Source organism: Symsagittifera roscoffensis, chromosome 9 (genome assembly GCF_963678635.1).
Source record: "Symsagittifera roscoffensis chromosome 9, txSymRosc1.1, whole genome shotgun sequence".
NCBI lineage: Eukaryota > Metazoa > Xenacoelomorpha > Acoela > Convolutidae > Symsagittifera > Symsagittifera roscoffensis.
Window position 1 is genome coordinate 19,027,261 of NC_087070.1, and position 16,808 is coordinate 19,044,068.

The window sequence follows — 16,808 nt, forward strand, 5'->3', positions numbered from 1 at the left end:
TATGCCCTCTCTAAAATCCTCCTTTTCTAATGAACTGAAATCAAAAGTGGTGTATTGAGAATGAGTTAATATTGTAAATTGAAACAAACATTTTTGCACATTTTCGTGCATCTTCAGGTTTTAAAAGTTCTAAACTATCTGTACAAAATGATCGAAGATCATAAAAATGTCATACACAACATTATTCCAAAATTTTAAAAGTTCAACCAATCAAAACTCAACAAATTTTACTGAAATTATGTAACAAGTATTATGTAACAATTTTTGAACATTTTTTCACAAATTGCTGAGAGTTTTCACCTGTTTTTGTTTTTACAATTTCGTTTTTTTGCTAATTTTCATGCTAACATGTAAGTTATTTCAAAATTTTTTGTTTTAGCCAGAAATTTTCGATTCTGGAACTAGAGCCTTAGTGTCAGCTCCCTACTTCTAATTTCGTTGCGCGTGTTAATTGCCGGTCTCTCTTTCGTAATGTGCAGCGCCTCAAATGTAATTAACTTGATGCTGCTGGACGCCAGGTCGATTGTTTTCCATTTCAACTCCGACTTACCACCCTCACTACCACACTGCCTTATATGCTGTCCAACTGGGGTATCTTCTTTTCGGTGTTCCTCAATCCTTGTGGTGAGATGCCGGACCGTCTGGCCAACATAGATGGATTTGCACCCACAACAATCAAGTCTGTACACCAATTTTGATTTCAGTTCACTGGAAAAGGAGGATTTTAGAGAGGGCATACAAGTTTTCATTTTCATCGTCGTGAAAAATATAAGCGCATTGGTGATATCGCGCACTTTTTTTGTTAATGTCTGACTGTGATTCCCCTTATATTGGACCATCAAGATGGGTGGTGAATCACTGCTATAATCACAGGGCTTCTTTTTCTCAGCCAAGTTCTTTTTGTTTTTGCGCTCCCTGATGATCTTTTCAAGGGCATGGGATGCAACCCGCGACGACCAACTTTCCGGATAATGGTTCTCCAACCACTGCTCACGGTTGATTTTCATAGCTTTATCATATTCTTCTCATGTTGACGTACTGCGGAAAACCCGGTTAACAGTTCCTTCAATTACGCTTCTCTTGTACTGAAAAGGGCGCAGCTTCTTAAAATTTAGTATGGTACCTGAATCTGTTGGTTTTTAATATCACCCACAGCTAATTCTCCTGCTTTTGTCAATACTTATTTCTAAATCCAAAAACGCCAATTTTCCCTTTGTGTTTGGTGTCTCTATTGTGAACTGTAAATTTGGATGTAGTAAGTTTGCATCACGTAGCACTTTTTCAGGATCAACCTTCACTGTTCTCACTATATCGTCAACGTAACGGAGAAATAACTCAGCTTGCTGCACTGACCTGTTTTTCTCTCTTATTGCGATGCATTTACTACAGTACCAGTCGGTTTCACTTATATGTCGATACTCATCATCTGATTTATCACCGCATTTTACAGGAAACCAGTTCAAACAGCATACACATTCTAAACCTTTTGACCTGTACGTGACTTTCTTATTGCATTCGGGACATATTCCATTAAGATCTTTCTTGGGCAAAAACATTTTAGGAATATCCCTCGAGAGTGCAGTTTCGTACTGCTTCAGCCAAAGATTCGCTAAACAACCGCAAGAGATGCCCCCATTGCCAAACCATCTTTCTGAACGTACCATGTTTCATTGCACTTGAAATGGACTTGACTAACTGCCATGTTCAACAATCTCTTCATGGTCTTCCTAGCAATCGATGGTGGTTCATCTTGCTCATACAGTTTTCTCAGAGCTATGTCTATTACTTCTTTCAGTGGAACGTTTGTATACAAACTCTTCACAGCTAGAGATATCAAACATTCATTGGGCTCAAGATTACTGCTCTCTAAGATTTCTCTCGCATCTAGTGAATTGATTTCGATGTTTGCGCCCTCAATTTTTTCGAAAAATTTTGCAAAAACCTTGTTCAAGTTATAATAAGAGCTACCGGGCAAGGAGAGGACCGGTCTTAATGGGGTATTCACTTTATTCACTTTCGCCAACCCATAAAGCCTGGCGGGCTGCCCCCCAGTAGACCTCATCCTTGTGTAGAGACTCTCACTTATTTCGTCTTTTTCCCCATAGCCAACAACTCCTTATTGAGGTCTCTTTCTATCTTCAAAACAATTGCATCACTTGTTCCTTTACTCTTGCTGAATTGATTTGAATCTAATGTATACGACAACTTGCTCTCGTATGTGTCCTTCCTCATTACACAAAAACCCACGCCTTTGTCATACGGTACAGCAACTAATCCATTACTCTTCAGATACTTTCGGGCCTTCTCCACGCCTTTGTCAGATGGTGTTTGTTTCACCATTTTAGCATAGGCTTTTGCCACAGCTTCGATCTCACAAAGGGTTTCCCCGGGGACTTTACGATTTTTGAGATTCGATAGAAATATGTCAATGTCGGCGAGAAAGTATGTCTCATTAAATTTATACCTGACTGGATGTTTAGACCCTGATGCCAACACTTGTTGTACCAATTTGGTAATTCCACATCATCAAGTGCTCTTACCGAACCCTCACCTTGCTTCCCTAGAGGTTGGTCTTGCTTTTCTGATAGTTTCATTAGCTTTTTCTGATGAGTTTCTTTGACTGTTGTTGTTTGTCTTTGTCCCCTAAGACTTAGATATTTAATTACCGAATGGCCAAAACAATTTAATGGCCAAAACTTCGCATCTACACCACTCTGTACTGCGCCTCTGGTCCTTTCTAGTTTGACTTGAACGTTTTTCTCATCTGTCCTTGCCTTGTTTATCTCCGTTCTTAGAAGTTTTGTCTGAAAACTGTGTACCACTTGGTTCGAAAACACCCCATTTTCCGGTACCCTGAACCTCAAAAAATCAGGTATAATGTCGTTTTCTAGACAAACTCTCAAAAATTTAACACGCTGGTGACAGTTGATATATTTAACATATATGGACGCATAATCAAGGACTAAATTCCAAATGAGCTTGTTTTTAAAGTCCAAATCAAAATTGGAGGTGGGAGTATAATTGTGCTCATTGGTTTGCAGTCCACGAGGAATTAACCTCACGTGATACAAAGCAACACAAATAACACAAGTTTAACTCACCCTCTCCGTTGAAGCCTCCTCGTCATTCGGACCAACAGTTTCCTCGCTTCTGTTGACCAGTCTTCTTTTCTCCGCCCTCCTTCTTGATTGAGATTTCTTTTTCGTGTTTGAACGAAGCTTGTACAAAAAAGCTGGCAGGTTGTCTTGGTGTTCGAACACAATCCGCAAAGCCTTTATCTCCAGCTGGACGGCCTGGTGCAGTGCCTGATATTCGTTGACCAGCTCCGTTCTTCTCTTCCTCTTTGAAATGAGACACTTCGTAATCGGAATGACAAGTATACCCGAGCTGATCAGCTGCTTCTTGATGTCCGGTGTACCGTTTCTCTGACAGTATACAATTGCGCTGATATTTGTCAATGTCTTCAGGTTTTCTGTCAATTCCTCTGCAGTGCAAGCTCTATAATTGTTTGTGCGGTGGCTGTTGATAGAATTGTTGATGATGTCGTGCCACACAACCACTTGACGTTTTTCTGCTAGAAATGCCCTGCAGAGTAGGTTTGCGAGGTTCTTCTGTGGGTTCGTGGTGTTCGGGTTCAAATAAAGTCCCGGAACAGCCAAAATTTTGGGCAGAAAACGTTCTTTTTCCGGGTTGCTAAGATGTTCCAGGCTGTGGTAGAGTGAGCTAGCCGCTACAATGCAGAGCATTTCAATTCTAACATGGTAAAATATCAAAAGACGTTTCAACTAAAAGAATTTCTCCTCTAAAGCGAGGGAGAGAAAAAAATTTTAAATTACGTCTTCTTGTAGGAGAGACTGTAATTGAGAATTGGCTCAACGCCGTAGGGTATCAAAATTTTACAGCTAAATATTTTGAGAATGAGTGCATCTTCAGGATTTAAAAGTTCTACACTATCTGTACTAAATGATCGAAGATCATGAAAAGTGTCATACAAAGCATTATTCCAAAATTTTAAAAAATCAACCAATCAAAACTCTACAAATTTTACTGAAATTATGTAACAACTATTATGTAACAATTTTAAACGTTTTGTCACAAATTTCTGAAAGTTTTCACCTGTTTTGTTTTTACAATTTCTTTTTGTCGCTAATTTTCATGCTAACATGTAAGTTATTTCAAAATTTTTTGTTTTGGCCAGAATTTGTCGATTCTGGAACTATAGCCTTAGTTCCAGAATAGCTACAAATTTTACTGAAATTATGTAACAACTATTATGTAACAACTTTAAACATTTTGTCACAAATTTCTGAGAGTTTTCACCTTTTTCGTTTTTAAAATTTCGTCTTGTCGCTAATTATCATGCTAACATGTAAGTTATTTCAACATTTTTTGTTTTAGCCAGAATTTTTCGATTCTGGAACTATAGCCTTAGTGGCAGCTCCTTACTTCTAAACTCATCGCGCGTGTTAATTGCCGGTCTCTCTTTCCTAATGTGCAGCGCCTCAAATGTAAGAAACTTGACGCTGCTGGACGCCTGGTCGATTATTTTCCATTCAAACTCCGACTTACCACTCTCATTACCACACTACCTTATATGCTGTCCAACTGGGGTATCCTCTTTTCGGTGTTCTTCAATCCTAGTGGTGAGATGTCGGACCGTTTGGCCCACATAGATGGATTTTCACCCACAATATTCAAGTCTGTACACTACTTTTGATTTCAGTTCACTGGAAAAGAAGGATTTTGAAGAGGGCATACATGTTTTCATTTTCCTCGTTGTGAATATTATAAGCGCATTGGTGATATCGCGCACTTTTTTTGCTAATGTCTGACTGTGATTCCCCCTATATTGGAGACCATCAAGATGGGTGGTGAATCACTGCTATAATCACAGGGCTTCTTTTTCTCAGCCAAGTTCTTTTTGTTTTTGCACTCCCTGATGATCTTTTCAAGGGCATGGGATGCAACCCGTGACGACCAACCTTCCGGATATTGGTTCTCCCACCACTGCTCACGGTTGATTTTCATAGCTTTATCATATTCTTCCCATGTTGACGTACTGCGGAAAACCCGGTGAACAGTTCCTTCAATCACGCTTCTCTTGTACTGAATGGGGGCGTACTCTAAATTTTACTATGGTACCTGTATCTGTTGGTTTTTGATACCACCCACAGCTAATTCTCCTGCTTTTTCCAATACTTATTTCTAAATCCAAAAACGCCAGTTTTCCGTTTGCGTTGGGTGTCTCTATTGTGAACTGTAATATTGGATGTAGTGAGTTTGCAGCCCGTAGCACTTTTTCAGGATCACCCTTCACTGTTCTCACTATATCGTCAACGCAACGGAGAAATAACTTAGCTTGCTGCACTGACTTGTTTTTTTTTTCTTATTGCGATGCATTTACTACAGTACCAGACGGTTTCACTTATATTTCGATACTCATCATCTGATATATCGCCGCATTTTACAGGAAACCAGTTCAAACAGCATTCACAGTCTACATTTTTTGACCTGTACGTGACTTTCTTATTGCGTTCGGGACATATTCCGTTAAGATCTTTCTCGGGCAAAAACATTTCGGGAATATCCCTCGATAGTGCAGTTTCGTACTGCTTCAGCCAAAGATTCGCTAAAACAACCGCAAGAGATGCCCCATTGCCAAATCATCTTTCTAAACGTACCATGACTAACTGCCATGTTCAACAATCTCTTCATGGTCTTCCTAGCAACTGATGGTGGTTCATCTTGCTCATACAGTCTTCTCAGAGCTATGTCTTTTACTTCTTTCAGTGGAACGTTTGTATACAAACTCTTCACATCTAGAGATATCAAACTTTCATTGGGCTCAAGATTAGTGCTCTCTAAGATTTCTCTCGCATCTAGTGACTTGGTTTCGATGTTTGCGCCCTCAATTTTCTCGAAAATTTTGCAAGAATCTTGTTCAAGTTATAATATGAGCTACCGGGCAAGGAGAGGACCGGTCTTAACGGGGTATTCATTTTATGCATTATAGCCAACGCATAAAGCCTGGCGGGCTGCCCCCCAGTAGACCTCAACCTTGTGTAGAGACTCTCACTTATTTCGTCTTTTTTCCTCATAGCCAACAACACCTTATTGATGTCTCTTTCTATCTTCAAAACAATTACATCACTTGTTCCTTTACTCTTGCGGAATTGATTTGAATCTAATGTATCAGACAACTTGTTCTCGTATATGTTCTTCGTCATTACACAAAAACCCACGCCTTTGTCATACGTTACAGCAACTAATCCATTACTCTTCAGATACTTTCGGGCCTTCTCCACGCCTTTGTCAGATGGTGTTTGTTTCACCCTTTTAGCATAAGCTTTTGCCACAGCTTCGATCTCACAAAGGGTTTCCCCGGGGACTTTACGATTTTTTGAGATCCGCTCGCATGATTGAAGGAACTTTTCACCGGGTTTTCCGCAGTACGTCAACATGGGAAGAATATGATAAAGCTAAGAAAATCAACCGTGAGCAGTGGTTGGAGAACCAATATCCGGAAGGTTGGTCGTCGCGGGTTGCATCCCATGCCCTTGAAAAGATCATCAGGGAGTGCAAAAACAAAAAGAACTTGGCTGAGAAAAAGAAGCCCTGTGGTTATAGCAGTGATTCACCACCCATCTTGATGGTCCATCATAGGGGGAATCACAGTCAGACATTAGCAAAAAAAGTGCGCGACATCACCAATGCGCTTAAAATATTCACGACGAGGAAAATGAAAAGATGTATGCCCTCTTTAAAATCCTCCTTTTCCAGTGAACTGAAATCAAAAGTAGTGTACAGACTTGAATGTTGTGGGTGCAAATCCATCTCTGTGGGCCAGACGGTCCGACATCTCACCACTAGGATTGAGGAACACCGAAAAGAGGATACACCAGTTGGAAAGCATATAAAGCAGTGTGGTAAGTCGGAGTTTAAATGGAAAAAAAATCGACCAGGCGTCCAGCAGCATCAAGTTACTTCTCCTAGAGGCGCTGCACATTAGGAAAGCGAGACCGGCAATTAACACGCGCGACGATTTTAGAAGTAGGGAGCTGACATTAAGGCTATAGTTCCAGAAACGAAAAATTCTGGTTAAAAGAAAAAATTTTTGAACATGTTAGCATGAAAATTAGCGACACAACGAAATTTTGAAACTAAAAAGGTAAAAACTTTCCGAAATTTGTGACAAAATATTTAAAATTGTTGCATAATAGTTGTCATATTGCAGGAATTAAGTCAAGTCAGCATTTAATGCATTGTCATTAAAGATATTCAATTCAACCGTTCCTCCTCTACAACAGCCCTGATTTAATTGTCTTGAATTGCGTCTTACGCAGTGATCTACAAACCCGTATACAAAGGCTAGCGTTCCTGAGCAGCGCGAAGCTTATCTTAGTTCTTACAAAGTTTATTGTTTCTGCATAGCTTTCATGCCTTTTTTCACAAAGTTTTACAGCTATGCGCTGCAATATATCAGTAGCTGCTGGTGCGGCACCACAAGTGCAGCCAAAAATGAGCGGGCAGAAGCTGCTCTGTTCAACTTGTAGAACTCTCTCTTGGTATTTTGAGTTTTTTAGTGATTCGTGGTACTTATAGGCGTCTTTCAGTAGTCTTCGTGAAAATATGACAGTTGAAGACTTTGAAATCAAAGAAGGTTCGGCTAAACCTTGAGCCCCATAATCCGTTTGCATTAACATCTAGTTGAGCGTCTTCGTCAGTTGTGGTTGAATTGTTCACAAAGCTCTCGTCTTCCAACGACCGAAGTTTCGGCTCGATTTCAACATGAAAGCAAACCTCGCTCATGAGGGTGGCAAAGGTATCTCTGATTTCGGTATGCCTCATGTGGGTGTGTCCACCCTTTGCACAGTGAAAAGCGTGGGTAAGGTCAAAAGGTTGATCACATGCACATGTGAGTGGAATGTTGGTTGGTTACCATCCATATCTGAGATAAATTCCATCCCGGAATTCGGATTTATTCAGTTCATTTATAAATCCATCCCGGAATTCGGATTTATTCAGTGCATTTAACCAGTTTGAGGCTCGTTTTTCGGAGGCCAGCTCAAGTGCGTAAATTTCTTTGTCACTCAAGTTGTTCAAAATGTTACTTCTCTTTCGGTTTGTTCTTTCAGTTTTAAGTGTTTTAGTTTTTGTATAGATTTTTTCTTGCTCAGATATAGCTGTTAATGGGTCGTATCTGTCTAGGATTGATGATGTTTTAATTGACCATTCTGAAGAATTCTCATAGTCAGAAGGATGATTGACAGTTGGACCACCCATTTTCAGTGGCAAAGAACGATGTTTCTAAATTGATGACTGCTGTTATCTTTACCAATTAAACTTGGAATGAGATTTTCCTGCAATATCTTATAGCAGGCCTGCATGTTTTCTGTGGTATTGGGGGTAGTTCTAGCTAAAATCGACAATTTTTCTTGTACCCCTATGGTGTAATAGGAGTACAAGTTTTGTGGTGATGTTTTCGCGATCTTGCCAATATTTTTCAGATTTTTATGATATTCTTCTGACTGATTTTCTAAGAAAAATTAACATTCAGTCTCGGATTCTATGACAAAACCAAGTACTCTGGTCCCTTTTTTGATTTCATTTTCGTTTTTTTGAATACTTTTGTCGCCTCATTGTATTTTTCATTTCTTACAATGAGCTGGCATTTTGATGCCTTCACATGATATCCAAATTGTTTTCCGTTTTTGTTAATGTTGTCAAGAACTCTTGGCAGGCTTTTCAAATTACCGACTGCGTTCCCATCGTCTGCATATCACTTCTGTGTTAGGTTGTTATCGTTGACTATTTTTGTTAAAGGTAAAGTGGCCAGCCCGTACATTGCCATTGCTATTGGGTCTCCTTGTGTGGTTCTTCTCTAGATAGGACTAATTTTTAATTTATGAATGGAGTTTGGATGGACTAGAGTATGAGTTTTGTAATGCGGGTAGTATAGATGAGCATATAATTGCAATGTTTTTTAAAGCCAGGTTCCGGTTTAGGGAGTTAAACGCATAAACCACGTCTATCAGTAATATTGCATCGGAAAATGGTTTCTCGTATTGCTTCCTAAGAGTATGAATTACATATTCGATGCCACATTTTTGCCAAGGCATAGTTGAATAGTCGATCCGAGTACCATAAGTTGGCTTTTTAAGCAGTTTGTGATCGTTCTAGTTAATATTCTTCGGATGACTTCGCCTTTGCCAATTGGCCTAACTCCTGGGTTTTTATAAATTGGAATTAGTTGACAGGCATTATTTGGTTCAAAAAGCTCATGACTTAGTTTTTCTGTCAATTTTTTCTGTGAAATTTGGTTAGTGTTTTTGATATATCAACTGACTGTTGACCAAAGTGCGTTAGTATGCGTCTCCACTATGCGTCTTAAAGAAAAATAGGCCCTATAACCATTGGCTCAAGAGTCAGGGACACTATCTCTTGTGTTTTTCTACCTCAAACGGTCGTAGCCAATTCGGTTCACTTGCGACATGACACTACAAACCGCGTTACGGCTTAAAGGCTACTACAAAAATAACCCCACTCTAGAAATAAGAACGTCCCGATATTTAGGTCTCAAAATACCCAAAATAAACGAACGCCGTTAAAAACAGGTCGGAACTTTACGTTTACAATTACTTTTTTTAGACAATGGACCTTTGATACATTTCAAATGGATCAACCTAAAACTCTCCCTAAATATACATAATATTGTAAAACACACTCAAGAAATTCAAATTGGGTACTTACATACCGACACGACTTCTAGAATTGAGTAACTAAATTAATAAGCAACTCTAGAAATAATCCAGTAATCAAGATCAATTCAAGAAGTTTGAAGTGAATAGGTTTTAAATCAAGACACAAGTTTTCTGTTTGGACCATTGCAGAGCTTCAGCTGTCCACCTTTCCAACGAAGGTTCACTCAATCTTTTTTGCTTCTTCGGTTACGACTTGTTCCTTCTCTAAGAATGAGACAGCTCTACTCTCGTTCGAACTATACGGCGAAAATGCAAATAGCAATTTCACGCTCCTATATTATGGACTACCTTCTTGCAATTGTAGTTCGATTCTTCTGATCTTATTTTCTTGCATTTTTAGTTGTCGCGAGAAACTTGAACATGATATGATCATTTCGACTTTTTGAAAAATTAAATTTCAACGCAAGATCAAGTCTAAGCATTGCTCAAGGTCAAACTTCCAAATATGACCGACTGGCACATTTTCCCCGGACTCAAGATCGATTGCATCATCGCTTGTCGTCGTCTGTTTTTGAGTCCTCAGAAAGTTGAGTGCGTCTCAAGATACAGTGCCAGTGATCATTTACAGATTTTTGCAGCAGATTTAACTTTATCCACACCCCAAAATTCACAGCCATGCAAAATTTTGACATTACCGCTAAACAGCAATCAAAAGCTGCATACACCTGCAACCTGAATTTCCGCTATGTAAGCTATCATTAAACTTTCTTTTGTTTTGACCATTCAGAAAATTGTCGTGCAGCATTTTGATTAAATAGTAGAAATAGTATACTAATAGCAATGATTTTTTATCACGATTTCTCTTCCGTGCCCTCAGATTTCATCTGAGTTCACCTCAAGTCCCTTTTTCTTTCCCCCGCTCACGACTCAGGAACCAATCCCTGAGCACTCTCTTCAGTTCGTGCCCCTTGTCTTTGAGGTACTGGGACCTGACACACTCGACGTCGTAATTTGCTTTGCCAGTTCTTCTTCATCATCGGAACTGATTACGACCTCTTGCCATGCCTTCAGCTGTTCGTAGGCTCGCATCCATTCCTTTTGCTCTTGTAGTCTTTTTGCCTGACTCAGCAGACCCTTCACTTTAGATTCCCTATTCAAGCAAAAGGAGTTTTGCAAGCTCAAGCTCAGTTCTTCGCCAAGTCTTCCTCCAATATCGATTCCCTCGCCTTGGTGTTATCTTGAGACACTCTACCAACCCTTTTCCGACCCGTGGTTATCGCATTACGATGAGTTAGCAAGGGTCTCTTGAAGGCTTCGGGCCCGATCTCGACCAGGAACTGTCGATATTATTTCTGATGCTTCTTCATGTGATTCTTCGTCAACGTATACAACCAAGACGTCAGCGTCGCTCGAAACCATCAAAACAATCTCATGCAATTTCACACGTGCCTCACCTCTTTGGGCACAGCGAATACTTTACACGCAGTCTCGAACAACTCAAGTCTTTGGCTGTAGTCAATAGCATGTATTGACTCCACTGTTGGTGCTCTCGGCTCTCGATTTTTCGTCTCGTTCTCCTCGATCCATCGCAACGCCAGCATTGAGCTTAACATAAAAAGAGTGACCTTCTGCTGGTGACTGAGTAGCCCTATTGACCGAATTTCTTCCACGTCCCATATCAAACAGAGGTTCAAGTGCTCCGGATACCAAACTTTCTGTGCCAGACAACGGGATGGGCCTTCCCCGTGTGTCAGCTTGATGCTCCGGAGGTTGCGTTCTACCAAAGCTTCCAACACAGATCAAACTCCGTCATTTTCTCATGCGTCACATCGTTTTCTTCAATGGCTGGGGCACTATTCGTCGCTTTTCCTATCGTTTTCTGTCTTTCAAAGTCACTCGTGTTCTCTTTTTCTAGACTCCAGAGCTCTTCCCCCAAATCTCACTTAAGTCCTCTCTTTGATTTCCAGGCACCGCTCCTAGAATCTTCCGTAACAACTTGTGAGATTGATGCGACATTTGTGCCAACCGTACACACTTGGGCGCCGAAAAAACCTTGTCGATTAACACCCTCTGACTCGATGCTTCCACCATAGCAATGTGTAATGGATAATGGCTTCCGGACCGGTTGGCCATGACTGATCCCACCAGAGACTTCGCATTCGTTGGTAAACTGTAGGCCTCACTCACATGAAACCCCATCTCCGCCTCAAGACCAACCTTCCATCCACTGATATGCTTCTGGATCATTTGCAACACTCCTGGCCAAGACTCCACGCTTAACGCTGTCACCAAACGGTGGTCGGACTCCAGCATCTCTAGAGATTGTAAACTGCACATCCTCGAAAAGAATCTTAATGCCGTCGCTAAATTTACAGTTGTGTAAACAAAGGTTGCTTCTGTCACAACATTCAGCCACTATCTGCACCTCGCTTTTCTCCTTCTCCGTGATGTCACCGAACCAAGTGGCTAAATCCTCCCTATGGAAGGATTGTGTTCTGACACAGAATCGCCCATCACAAGAATGCTCTCCTACTCCACATGCCAGGTCCAGACAGCTTCCCGGCTCCATCTTCTTTACTAGCTTGTCCAGCTTGCTCATTGCTCCCTCCGATTCCCCTTGATGACGTAGGATCAATTTGTGCACTATATTCCAATTCCCCAGTTCTTCATCTTTTGCTGGCGACAATCTCACCCGCTCCGTTACTCCTTCGATCAGGCTCGCGTGGGGAGGTTGGCACCAAGATGGTCTCAATAAGTTCCAAATGGTCCCCAATTTTGTAGACAACACGTCGTCTCCGCTTCCCAGTCTTAGCTCGACCTTTATGTCCGAAAGCGGCACATTGATAACTTCCGGCATCTTCTCAAGCAGCAGACCTAGGCTCAGTCTTTCACTTTCCGTTCGGTCAAACTCAACCATTTTCTCCGTCCAGATTTTTAACAACTCCTCCACTTCGAAATTCATGCAAGCGTTTCCAGCTTCTGAGTCCAAGAAAGGGTTGTATGCTATCCCATCACTCCAGATTCAGACACATCTTGATATTCTCTCCGTTTCGTGGGCCTTGAGTAATCTTCTGCCAGAGCCAGGTTGCGATGCACATCGTGATCCTCGCCGAAGTTCTTGTTGGTGATTCTCCGCATTTCATCAAACTTTCCGTGGTTCTCTAGTAGCAGACCTAGTCACAGCACCATTCCCATGTTGGATGGTTCACTCGCTAGCGGCAGCTCAAGATTCTTTCGGGGAGACCCCAAAGCTGGGGTGACCGTGTTTGTCCAGTCATCCCCACTCAAATCTTGCAGTGCTCACGTGAAGTGCCGGGACTGAAATCCCTGTTCGTTGACCCCTTCGTCGGGTGTATTCCCCACTTCCATTTCTTCTCCAGCCTCGCTGAGGGTTTAGTCCATGCTTTCTTCCAGTTTCGCAGCTCCCCAGAAAAAGCCACTTAACAGAACTGTCTATAAAATCCCTCAGAGGCGCTCCACAAACAGGCACAAACATCAAACATAACAAATCTACAAAGTTTATCACAACAATTAGGCTTAACCTAGAGCAGTGTGCCATTCGACCAGATTGCCGCCAAAAAATGGTTAGTCTAAATGAATGTTATTGAAAGTAGTACAACTGTACGAAATAGCAGTTTCGATGATTAACTTTCGGTTTTATTTGACGAAATGAACGCATTGGGAAGGGTCACTTTGAGTTGACATGCTTATTTTTAAAAAAATCTTTCAAAAACAAAAACACGTAACCTTTTTGTTAACTGAACATATTAATTCGGATATTGAATGAAACCAGAGGGGTATAATATTATTAGTACCTTTGTTTACACTACTGATAAGGCACTGCTATTAGCCAAATTGTCGTCACAAACTTATTAAGTAGCTTGTGTGTTTCCATATGATATGCGCGCTGAGCTTTCCACTTATTATCTTACCAAATCTCGCTTAGTTTTTTTAGATTAAACTCTTTGATTCATTGCCCGATTACCCCCAATCTTTCTAAATAACAGCTTCTCCATTGCCTTTGCTGTCTTCTTTTTCAGGTGGATGCCCCAATTCCAGGCAAGGCGCATCCCTGACTTTTAACAGAAGTTTGTAATTGGCACATCAAGGATAAAATATACAAAACCAGCTCTCGTAAAATCCACAATTCACGCTTACCGCGGCGCCACACTTCAAGATTTTTATCAAACAGTTATTCAATACAGACCAAAGCGCCTTATTACAGTTACCATTATCGCTGGGCAGTTTCCTGGTTTTGAGATTGGTATTGATCAATACCAGTTCCATGTTATTGGTATTGATCAAAGCCAGGTTCTCGGTGTTCTGAATTGTCTCAGATCACTCTAAAATTACAAAAATCATTGTAAGATTTATTTTTCAATGGGATTCGACAGAGATATATAAAAGATAAATAACGAAATTTTTCTTATTTTTTCACAAGTTTCCAAAGTTTTTGCAAAAGTTTTAAGGTATTGTGACAAAGATTGAGATATTGAGTGGGTTTTGTTTTTGTTATTGGTAATGATTTAATGTCGGTATTGGCATTGGCATTGAGGCCTTGGTATTGGTATTGTGGTATTGGTATTCGTATTGGTATTGAATTCTCTGTCGCCGGGCTTGATGATAATAGGCTGCAACCACAAGAAATTGAGCTAAAGTGGGAAAATTTAATCAATCTGAGTACAAAACAAGTTCCAGCCCAAAACCCTATTGATATCAAAAACAATCCAAAACTCCAATAACATTGACGTTAATCGCAAACTCTATACTCAGAACCATGCGCTGTTTAAACTAATTAATAAATATGCTCATTCCACACAAATTCCTTGTTTCGCCCAACCTTAACTTAACTCTAAGCCTTCAAATGTTCTGCCGAGACGGCATCCACTTCTAGTTCTTTGTTAATACAATCGTAACAAACTTTGTTGCTGATTTTCTTTCTAAATTCTCGTGATAATTTGACGATACTGTTCCTCCTCATATAATCTCCGATCAAATACATTGATTGTATCATGTGTAACAACCACCTACTCGGCCGTGTCACTTGGTGCACAACTTGCGCAGCCTATGTAAAAAGCAGCGGTCCTATCCGAGGCAGCAACCAAGACGCCAATTTCAGCTACAGTCGCTGAACCTCTCTGGTTACAGACAACACTACAACTGACATTCAAGTCCCTCCACCTCAACCCTAACAAGCTCCTTTGACCAACGATCAAAATCTTGCAATTGCAAACAGCAATGAAACTGTAGCAGCCACACCCGGCCCCTGGTCAAGTCCCAAACCTGAATTAAACGATAAAATAAGAACAACCTTGTAATATTCGCCCGGAAAAACGTCTCGACTGAAAATAAGGCTAGTTTATAAAATGACTGGCTACCGTCAAAACTCAACTCTACATGCTTTTAACCGCCTCTGCCAAAACCAGTTCTATATGTGATCCTTTAACATCGGGTCGACAAAATTCAATTCAGGGCATGTCCGGAAGCTAAAAATTGATAGAAACATAGTTTCAGTTTCTTCCCGAGACCATTCCGGATTCTGGAAACCGGACGAAGAGCGGTTTTATAGTCCTCTTGGAAGGGTAGTAGTATCCTCCCGATACCCCTTCGACTTCTCGGGAATTTTTCGGTAACGATTGTGCAGTTATATTTGGAATGGTCTTCTGTTAACATCGCCAACTACAATTCTGTCGTGGGCTTAAATTTCTCGTGCGTCTTTTCTGTGTCAGCAAAAATCGTTATTCTGTTAATTTTTCCGCCTTTTCAGTATTCGCGATAAATCAAAATGATCACATCGAATTTTTGAAATTTAACATGTCAGCTGAAACCGATCTTTCCCAATTCGATTAGCTTATCCAATATGACCGTTAATCTTCGGAAACAGCCAACCCTTTCAGTGAACTCTTCCAATAAAAATTCGATTTTGCCATGCATTTTGGCGCCATTCTGGTCGAACGTCACATATTCTCCGGAAAGCCGGTCAATGACCTCATTGAGTTTCAGAGTATTCAATAAAATTGTACAAGGCCATCATACAGAATTTAAAGAATGCATGAATTCATTTTCATCTACATCACATCGACTCACTGTAGAATACAAATGGCATCATACTACACTGTTATAGCCTTCTAACTTTTTTCATCAATATGCACTTTTGAGGATACGATTCCAGATAAAACATCCTTTCCGAATTTTACTGCCATTATCTCAATTTAGATTTTCTTCTCTTTGTTCTCCAAACCAAAGATTTTGCTGAAAGGCATTTTTGGCTCCTACTGCTGAGGCCAAGAACGCGGGTAAAGCGAGTAGACGAGCGGGAGAAACACCCAAGCCACATTGGCTGCCCGAAGTAGTGCTTGTAAAATCTGGTTATCATCTATTTTCACCTTAGTGACCTTGCATAGCGAATTGCTTAGTGATTTGTCGTAGCGTTCCAAAAAATCATTTTGCAAAAAAACAAGGGCTTGTACGACAAAATATAGGAGTTTTGGCATGCTAAAGCAATTTTTTAGGAGGTAAAAACCATAATGGGCGTCTTGCTTGTCAATGACATCCGAGATTTTTTCAAGCTCCTTAAAATTTTCATCGAGCAATTCTTTTCGGCAAAGTTAGCCGATTGAAGATCCTAAAATGAGAATCTCATTTTTTGTTTTCATTTTAATTTTGTGGCATATTTTCCAAAATTGTGTTAAAATTGAATTATACTGTGTACTTGTAGTCGGTCCGAAAAAACAAAGTTCGCACTTCTCAGTGTTCAAGCTCAGGCCGTAATTTGGTTCCAATTTCAGAATGTTTTCAAGGTCCAGGAGTACTACCTTATAGTCGTCGGCTAATTTTCCATCATCTAAACACCAGATGTTAATTTTCGACTCCAACCCTTTGAATAGAGTCTGAATTTTTTTCCGCAAAAAGGGTGGGGCTTCATGATCACCTTGCTGAAATCCGTATTCTGACATTATGACAGAGCTTCCGTAAAAAGGTAACCAGGTTTACTATACGAGCAAGGGGTGTAATAATACATTTCGGGGCAATTTGAATAAACATGCACATAACTATATAGAGAGTTAAAGGCATTCTTAAAGTCTAGTTTTAATAGAATAGTGCATT